Raw genomic sequence first — 8,265 nt, 5'->3', positions numbered from 1 at the left:
TTCTCTCCAATCGGAGCGGCACCCGAGCAACGGAGGCGCTGGACGTGGGAGCTGGCGACAGCAGGGAGCTCTTCCGTGGCGCGGCGGCTGTACGCGACAGCGGCTGGAAGCGGCGGTGGCGGAGGCTCGCCGGACACGACAGCTGGATGCGCGGTGGTGGCGGAGGCTCGTCGGACGGCCGGACGCGGTGAGCTTTCTCCTAAATCCCAATTTCAACACGCTGTTAGCTACCAGAAATTTTGATACTCGTTGATTGTAGTGCCCTTTCTTCTTTTCTGATGAAATCAACTGAGGAAAAGTGAGCTTTCTTAATTTGTGGCCCTAAACCAGCCTTTCTCTGCCTGTGCACAGCGCCATCCGTTCTGTCCCCGCTCGAGCCCCTCAATCTGATTCTCTCCTCTTCCAATTTATTTTTCTTTCGCAGCTAGGGTTTGGGTGTACTGTAAATTCCTACAACAATGGTTATAGCAGCTCTACCTCTGTTGTGACATTGGATGTGCAGTCTACCCTTGCTCCATTTGAGGTAAGAATGCTTCCATACAAATGCACACTACATTTCAAAACAGCTGGACTAATAATCAGACTATCTCTGTTGTATACTGAGTGGCGAGTGCATTGTATAGCAGCGTGGTTGTGAACTTGTGATAGCAATCAAATTTACAAGATGCGTGTGCCGCCATCGTGCAGCCGCTGCTGGCCGCGGGTTTCGGCGTCATTTGGGAGGCCCATGGGTGGCATTGATTAGGGTGTGGTTGGAGAGGATGCGCCCTCGCCGGCTCCAGGCGTAGTCCTCCGCCATGGAGCCGCTCGCCGCTGGGCCTTCGCCACCGCCGGGTGTACAACCTAATTTGAAGAACTTGTCGAGAAAATAGTTTTTGTGCTTTGACTTTCCACTTTATTGATATAGTGTTAATACTTTCTTATCTATGACTTGCTAATGAGCGAGCTTTGGGACATGGGACATACACTCTCGAGAAAATAGTTGTTGTGCTTTGACTTTCCACTTTATTGATATAATGTCATTGCTTTCTTCTCTAGGACTTGCTAATGAGCGAGCTTTGGGACATGGGACATACACTGCAATGGGAAAGTTTTGTATATGGCTTAATATGTGGGAACTCTCTCCTCATGTGCTTTTTATTCTTGGTATGCTCTGTTTGAACGATAGCCAGTGTGCCATATGAGTGCAGGTACGCTTTGTGTGTACATAATCCACAGATACTTCTATGTCATGAAATATTTATTTTTCTTTTTGAAAGCTATGAGCATACTGATATATATTCCACTTCGTTAGCTGTCTTTGGAAGAGCTTGTGAAGATATGTCGGGACAGCAGGGCGCTCGAGCGCGGCTTACAAGAGCCGGGTGGGGCGGCTGTGCAGTTGTCTTGGTCAAGGAGGGCATTGTCCCTCAGTTCATTCTTTAATTTGAAGGTACATAGAATTCATTAGCTCTAGAACTACTAACATTATCTAAACCGGCGGCAAATGCCCAGTGCCATAACGACACTAATCATCTTTACTCTTGCAGGAGAAGTACTCAAATCAAGGATTGACTAGCGAGTGATCAAGCAGAGCAATCTTGGGTCGTATGTATTCGCGTTGAAGCTGTTGATTGGCATAGCCATATTGAAGTTGTAGACAGAGGGAGGTTGTTGTTCGAGATAACAAGGAAAGGTGGATGACAGTAGCAAATCAGAGCATGTGTTGTTGTTGCCGGTGAACGCCTGTGAGGTAGGTGGCTTGACATCCCATGGCAGTAGCAAATCAGAGCATGTATTGTCGCTGCGTGCCAAACTCTTGCCTGTCCTCCATGGAAGACATTCTTCATGGTTAGGATTTGGGTGGCTGGATGAGAGCACACAGCTGCTGCACCTCTGCTACCTTGCCGACGAGTCACAGTTATATCTTCTTAACAATATCGATCTCTTGCCTAAATTATTTGACTTATTTGATCCAGTTTCCTCTTTTGCAAATTTAACCAAGTATTGAGGAAGACGTGTTGCTCGAGCTCTACAAGAGGATTGGCCACTCCATCACCGATGACATGAAGATCCGTAAGGTACCTAAGAATTCTCATAGAAAGATCTGCCTTCACATTGTAATGGTTTTTTTTTGTACGGATCGTCGTTTCATGTATTATTTGGTAATCAGTTGATGGAGAGAATACTTATGATATAAACTGTACTTGCAGTGTATTTGAGTGTGCTTCGGTAATATAGCATCTGGTAATAAGTGCTACAATTTTAAAATTCCACAGCAAATAACTAAAATGTGTGTAGGCTGATCATTTTAAGATAACCAAAACTGAGTGTATTTTTAGTTTGCTTCAGGAATATATCATCTAGAATTAAGTGCTACAATATGAACATCCCACATTAAAGAACTACAATGTGTGTATACTGATCATTTTGTCCAGAAGGTTCACAGTATACCGTTAAACTAAATTTGTGTTGTTCCATCGAAAAACCAAAACTGATCATGGGTGCATATGCACCTGGTATGTATAAAACATATTTCAAAAAGTAAAAAAATTTAGGAAAAAATTTAGCATGTAGAGGGATATGTTCTATGTGCACACGTAAAGTTTCACGTAAAACCAATAATTTTTGTACCCTGTGTAAAAAAGACAAATAATGCCTCGAGAAATAGACTATTTTAACACCAAAAATTTGTCTTTTTAGTACAGGGGACAAAACATACCGGTTTTTACTCAAACAACTTTGTGAACATGTAACATGTCAAGGTATACATGAGGCATTTTTATTTTTATATTTTTGACATTTGGAAATATGTTTAATATGTATTTCAAATAAAGGGTGCATATGCACCTGGGTGCAGAAACACCCTGTCCTTGTTCCATCCTCATTTACCAGGATGATCCTGATGAACATGCTGAAGAAACACACATGCTCTCCACCAGCAGAACACTTCTCGGTATGTATTTTTTAAATAAGTGATATATCGTGCTGGTCAGATGGTTGTTACTTGATTCAGGCATACTTTCTGTGGGGATATTAGGTGGGTAATCATCTAGCTAGGACATGGATGATTTTAAGACGCCAAGGTGGGCTTCTCAAAAATCCCAAACCCAATACATTGTTTGCTTATAAAAGTTTTGGTGCTCATAAAACATTTAATTAGTGCAGACATTCATGGATAAATTTAGGCTCAAACTGACTGAATTATCTCTCTGTGTGTTGGTTTAGTTCTTGAATTCATGGGGAAGTCAGAACTAATTACATGGGACGCGTCCATTTAGGTGTAGTGCAGTGGCAGTGTCATTTTGATGTGTTTGGATTTTGTGGCAGGATCATAGAAGGGAGACAAGTTCACGACACAATCCCCTTTGTAGGCCATCAAGATCATTTTCATGCCGACATCCGTCACTCCCTTTGCATTATCGCTTGGTTATGTCTCTGCTGTTCTTACTGATCTGGTTTTCCAGGATTTCTGACGGAGGGGTATGTTAGTTGAGGATCCTCTCTTTTGCTTTTCCCGTGTGCCTTCGAGTCCATCAGTCTGTTTTATAGTTATCAGCGATGTACAGTTGATGTACAACTCAATTACAGGTAATTTACTTGCGAAAAGGATATATAATCTTAAGCCGTGATAGTTTTTTGAGATACAGATCAATATGACTGTTACCTATGATGAGCCTGATGGCATCTTGTGCTGCCCAATGTAAGCCGGTTCGGTCTTATAATTGTTTCCCATATGGATATCGACTAGGTCATGAGTAATGATATTACCTTTTGATGATATAATATGTGTACAAAATAGCTCCTGAATGTATTTATCTTAAGGTGTTTGTATTATGTTTAGTGATGTATTTTTTCTCCCCTCTTTCTCTATTTCTTATGTTAAATTGTATTTATACAGATTTTACTCCCCTCTTCTTTCTCTTTTTCTAGATTGTATGTGATTGCTAAAATGACAGAGAGGAAAATAACCTCATCATCTTCGAGATGCATGACCAGGGTTGCAGTCTTATGTTTGTCGGCAAATTTTATTTTTATCTGACATCTGAATTTTTTGTGTGGCTTGTTGTCTTCAGTTTTCAGATTATAGAAGAGGTTTCCTCTGAAACCTTGCACAAAGGATTCCTCTGAAACCTCCTGGGCAATGCATTTTTTAGATGACTTGGCCCCAATCTTAAGATATCTTGTCAGCCTTAGTCATGTGTCCTTGCATCTGTAGATTTGCATGAAGTTTCAAAGGGTGGTGAGCTTTTTATGCCTTCCAGTTAACTTGCTAAGCTGGAGTGTTATGTACGTATATGAGAGGATTGATATTGATTAGTTGGCAACCCCTTCGATTAATATTATACTCTTAGTTGCCTACATCTTATGCGCTGAAAGGAGTTAGTGTTGAATTGTTCATATAATCTTGCACCTTTTTATTGAATGCCCTTTAGCTAAACTCTTATGGCATACTGTGAATTTTACTTATGCTCTTCCACCTCCCACCAATATTACTAATATGTTTGGTAACTAGTTGAATGGAGTTGATAGACAATCTAAGGCATTTATCCGGATTGGGGTTGCTGCTTTATGTTGGTCTATTTGGAGGAGCAGGAATGACATAATTTTTAATAAAAAACCTTCCTTTCATTTTTTGCAGGTTATTCATATGGTTTCCCATTGGGTCCAACTTTGGGCCCTACTCTCTCCGGAGGGGCAGCGGGATGTCATGGCTTCTGGATGCACACGGCTCCTGATGGTCGCTCAGGATATCTTGTGCCAGGCTGGTTGGCGTCATACTAGAAGACTATGTTGATTTCTAGTCTTGCTATGTGTTTCCTTCGATGGTTGATTCTTGTATCAATCCTCGATGATAAGTGAGTTGTAAACAATTATACTTTGAGTATTTTTAATAAAAGGCTGTGTGCATCATCATGATGCAGAAGCCGGGGATGACCCCCATTTCGAAAAAAAAAACTTTTTGTACTCAAATATTTTGGAAAGCTTTATCATGACGTAAATATTGATTTCACCTTACTGTCATACAGAGGTTGGATGGAGCATCGAGCATTTCTGTCTTGAGGGTGGCCACAGGTTGTGGGATATTAGGATGATTTGGATGTGTTCTTCAGAGAATAGGTGACCTTGTTGCCGACGGGTACCTGAAGTACAATGATCATTTGCGCATAGCTTTTCTCTTGCTTTTGTTGTACTGGTGTTTAAGTATTAGGTAGTACCATATAGTTGTGTGCTACCAAAATGTACCTGGCAAGTTTTGTATATTTCATTATTCTCTCTTTGCTGCTAAAAACAAAATAAAATTTGACATTACTATCTACCAATAGTGCTTTGCTGCATCTATGCATATAGCCTCAGTGAGTAAAGTACCTAATACATGGTACTGGCAATATAGTTGGCGCATAGGTCAGTGGCGGGGTCAGATTTTAGAAAAATGGGTGTACATCGATCCAAAAGATGGTCAAACATTCTGATTGCTTATAGGTATGTTGTAAATTATATAAATATTGTGTAGTGGTAGAGCTTTACGCCAAGATCATGATATTGTGACTCGGTTATGGCAGAGGATCTTTCATGTACTATTGTTTATAGGAATAGCTCTTGAAAATCAACTAAAGGGAAATACATTTTCTGAAGGTAGCGATGTTCTTTTATTTGGAATGCCAACTAATACTGATTTTGTTGACTGAACAATATGTGGCTGCTGCTGATCAGAAGCATATATATAGCTGCTGAATAGCTCTTGAAAATCAACTGATGGGAGGATTAATGTATATGTAGTTGCTCATCCTCGAGGCCTGCTACGGCACATCTTGCTCTCGCATGTTTTTTATCTCTCAACTTGCCTCACCTGATATGCTCAATCGAGTCTTTTGTAGATTATTTCTTCCAAAAGATTGACTTTTGGTGATGCATTTCCTCATTATCTTTTATGGAATGTGCACCCTGCGATGGTAGTAAACTGCATCTCATTTGGCTTATGCAATTCTGTAACTACAGCACTATGGCATTAATTCTTTGTTGGTGCATACATTTTCTGGTCCATGGTTCATGGAAGAAAGTATTGTTCTGAAAATAGGTTAATTCTGAAAATTAGTACCTATGCCAACGCTTCTGAAAATTCGACTGTTACTTTTCTCGCCTAAATATACTACGCTAGCTATATCGATGCAACTGGATAATATATCGGATCAACAAATAGGTTACTAAGCCATCGCAATTTGATTCGGTTGATGATGTTTTGTTTCTCTCCCCAGAATCTCTATTTCGTATTCGTGTTGATCATGTTCACTTGCAGATGTAAAAACAACATGACCCATCAGGCCACTCATGTTAGAGATGGTGCAGTAGTTGACATGTCTTCTGTAGAGAGTGGTGATGCTTGTTTCTAGGGAGGACGTATGTACATATGTTTTCAGTTTGAGCAGAGGATTTTTTTAGACGGGAAATTTTGAGCACAGGTATATAGCAACTTACAGGTATTGCAGCTTATTTGTCTTCACAGTACTGCTTTAGTTTCTTATGGTGGGAATCTTCCAAAAAAAACACGGTAGATCAATGTCTTCCAGCCACTGTGGACATTAATATGATATATATGTTTTTTTTGTAGTAACCATCATTGACTCCAACCTTTTTGTTGGTATTAATGATTAATAGTTGCATGTTTAGTGCTATTGCTATATTGTGGATTGTGATATCTTTGTGGCAAGAAGATAATGTCAGTTTTTTTCAAAAGCACTGCAGTTGCTTGCTTTGATTTTGCATGTGTGCTTCCTATTGCTCAATAGAGTTATTTATAATTATAATTGTTCAGAGAAGGGTCGGTGCTTATAGAAGGATAGAATATAGATCTCCTGATGGACTATGCTTTCTTATTTGTTGAAGTGAGATATGATTGTTGGCTGGAGATTCAGAGCTCATAGAAGGTCATATTTCCATTCCTGGATACAGTTCAGCATGTATAAATCACTTCAGTTACACTTTTCTTTTTTCATTCCAATAGCCCTGCTACTATTTTAAGTCTGCTGCAATCCATATGCATATTCAGTCAACTTTTTTGTCGTTGGAGTGATGTGATAAGCAACCTACTTGTTGAAGTGCATCTCTATTAGATTTGTGAAACAAGCACCGTATCATATGGTTGTACTGAATGCAACTATCTAATTCTTTTGCAGTTGGTGAAGAACCGTTTGGGATCCTCATTTTAACTGAAAGTTTCACTAAATCCATTAAAGGTTGTCAGGTATCTTCTAGCTGTGCAGTGATGTGTTGCAATATAGGCTTTTCTTAGCTGAGTTTTAGTTCTAACTTATATTGGTTCTAATGCAACACAGTTTTTAGAAATGGTGACTAATAGTTTCTTTGCTCTTAGAAATGATGATTTATATATTTGTTTCCTGCAAGATATTGAAACCCTAGAACTATAGGAGTGCAGCTTGCACGAATAAATAAGGTTAATAACCAGTTTCTGCTACTTTGATTCTTTGACTAATAAACATGCATGTAAATGTTTATTCCTGTCAAATGCAAGACACGTTTAAGACAACTCACTGATGAGGAAAAATAACTTTAATTAAGTGTCTACTGTTCTCCCTTGATGGTCAACATATTGTGATGTAAGATTTGTAGGACTTCATGCAAGTCTTAATTCTATTCTTGCACCTTGCTTTCTATAGCAGCTTTATGAATTTGATATCAGGTCTTGTCTTTTAGATCTCTTTGAACAGTAATTGTTAAATGATTCATATGAATGATGTAGATCAAATTATGTGCACTTCATTGTACAGATATTGAAGTCCCAAAACCCTGATGAGGCACGTAGTAATTCAGATATGTATGCTACCTTTAAGATTTCTGATTGGTATTCCATTTTGGTTAGTGAAGCGTTCTTCCTTTTCCGTACCTCAGCCATTTTCACCTGCAATTTATTATATAGTTATATGATTTTAATTAAAGCTCTGTTTTTATGTTCACTTTGTGGGACTACTTTTAGTTTGCTATTGTGGTGTACAAAACTTGGTGTCTGGTTTTAATTGTTCATTGATAGGCATTTTTTCTATCGCCTGACAGAATTCTCGACCTTGTTAACAATCTTATAAATAGAGAAATTAGGATTGTGTCCTGGTTAAACATGGCTCTTGAGGTGCAAGGCGTACTAACTGCTGCAGTTTTGGCGATCCATCTTCTCCGAGCAAAGCCATAGGCCATGGACCTGCCACTCTGCTCTAATTTGGTAGCAGCCTGACAGTTAGTGAGAGATCAGTTCGGGACGGGGCTACCTTACCG

The sequence above is a fragment of the Lolium perenne genome, chromosome 5 (assembly GCF_019359855.2).
Source record: "Lolium perenne isolate Kyuss_39 chromosome 5, Kyuss_2.0, whole genome shotgun sequence".
NCBI classification, from domain to species: Eukaryota; Viridiplantae; Streptophyta; class Magnoliopsida; order Poales; family Poaceae; genus Lolium; species Lolium perenne.
The sequence above is the reverse complement of the archived record's forward strand: the minus strand, read 5'-3'. Positions refer to the sequence as shown.